Source organism: Etheostoma cragini, chromosome 5, assembly GCF_013103735.1.
Source record: "Etheostoma cragini isolate CJK2018 chromosome 5, CSU_Ecrag_1.0, whole genome shotgun sequence".
NCBI classification, from domain to species: Eukaryota; Metazoa; Chordata; class Actinopteri; order Perciformes; family Percidae; genus Etheostoma; species Etheostoma cragini.
The window spans coordinates 14,165,459-14,167,358 of record NC_048411.1 but is presented as its reverse complement, the minus strand read 5'-3'; the positions used below and the strand labels follow the sequence as shown (position 1 = coordinate 14,167,358).

The 1,900-nt window shown below is 42.2% G+C and overlaps 1 protein-coding gene across 1 annotated transcript in view; it reads right to left on the bottom strand.

Moving 5' to 3' along the window:
* Positions 1–1,900, bottom strand: part of LOC117945016 (neurocan core protein-like) — a 42,749-nt gene that overhangs the window by 23,300 nt on the left and 17,549 nt on the right. The gene's annotated exons all lie outside the window — the stretch shown is intronic.

Sequence of the window (1,900 nt, the reverse complement as noted above, 5' to 3'; positions counted from 1 at the left end):
CTTGTTACAGACTCTTGTGTTTCAGCTGACACTGAGATTGGTTTCTCAGTACTGTAGAATGATGAAGTTGTCATATCAGCTGGCTTTGAAGTAACACTTATTGCAATCTCATGTGATACGGTCAATAATGGAGTCTCAGTGCTAGACACTGAGGACAGAGTTGTTGCCAAAAGTAACGACTCTCCAGTAAAATCAACACTTCTGTCTCCAGGTATTTTACTGGTAGTGTGAAGGCCTAAAGATGCTGTTTCAAGGCTCATGGTTGATCCACTGAATAAAGGAATGGTTCCCACCGTTGTTTGCTCACTGCTGATAACATCATCCTTTATGCCTGGATCAATGGATGATATAACAGCAGCCAAACTTGGAGACATTGTCATTGAGCTTGTGAGTGTCTCGTCAGAGAGTGAAGAAACCGATGCTTCACTCGTAAGTGATGGACGTGTTGTTTTATATGATTCAAGACTTTCTGTTATTCTAGGTGACATTGCTGTTGGTGCATCAGTACTGTAGAGAGAAGATGTCCCTGTGACAGAAGAGGTAGAAGTGAACATGTGAGGGGTTTTGTCACCTGAGCCCTCGTCATCTGCTGGGGTGAAAACTGAACTTTGCACCGGCTCATCAGTTACAGGAGAGATTGACAACTTATCTGTTTGGTCTGTGAGAGCACTTTCTTGTTCCCCAAATGGAAATGCTGTTGGCTTCTCAGTGCTAAACAACGATGAAGCTGTAGGACCTTTAGAATCTTTGCTGGACATCTCAGTAGTCTGTCCACTTGACCTCTCTTCATCTGTTGTAGGGAAAGTAGAGCTTGATTCTGGCGTAACTGATGCTTTCTCAGTCTGACTTGTGGTTAGAGTGTTTTGTGTTTCACGTGATACTGATGTTGGTTGTTCAGTACTGTATAATGATGAAGCTGCATAGACAGTTGTTTTCAAAGTATCATTTGTTTCAGGTTCATCACTTGCTGTTACTGATGGTGATTCTGGAGTCAATGAAGAGACAGAAGTTGTTGTAATGATTGACTCTTCAGTGAAATCCCCAGTGTTTGCTTCAGAACTCTTTGAATCTGTGGTAAGGAGGAGTGATGATGTATCAGGTTCGATGCTTGATTCACTGGATGAAGGAATGGACTCCACCATTGTAGTTTCATTAATAATAACTTTAGGGTCAGTGTCTGAAACAGCAGATGCTGTAAAAGGAGATTTTGCTGTTGATGCCTCAGTGCTGTAGAGAGACAATTTAGCTGTGAGAGAAGAGGTCTGAGTGAACATTTCTTGGGTTTGATCACCTGAGCTCTCTTCATCTGTTGTTGGAAAAATAGAACTTATCCCTTCTGTTTGACCTGTTGTTACAGACTCTTGTGTTTCAGCTGACAGTGAGGTTGGTTTCTCAGTACTGTAGACGGATGAAGCTGTAATATCAGTCGGCTTTGAAGTAACACTTATTGCAGTCTCATTTGATGTGGTCAATAATGGAGTCTCGGTGCTAGACACTGAGGACAAAGTGGTTGTCAAAAGTAACGACTCTCCAGTGAAATCATCACTGCTGTCTCCAGATCTTTCACTGGTAGTGTGAAGGCCCAATGATGCTGTTTCAGGGCTCATGGTTGTTTCGTCAAATGAAGGAAGGAATTGCACCATTGTAGGTTCACTGCTGATAACATAATCCTTAAAGCCTGGTTCAAGGGATGATATAACAGCAGTCGAACTTGGAGACATTGTTATTGAGCTTGTGAGTGATTCTTCAGAGATGTGAGAAACCGATGGTTCACTCGTAAGTGATGGCAGTTTTGTTTTATATGATTCAAGACTTTCTGTTTTTCTAGGTGACATTGCTGTTGCTGCATCAGTACTGTAGAGAGAAGATGTCCCTGTGACCGAAGAGGTAGAAGTGAACA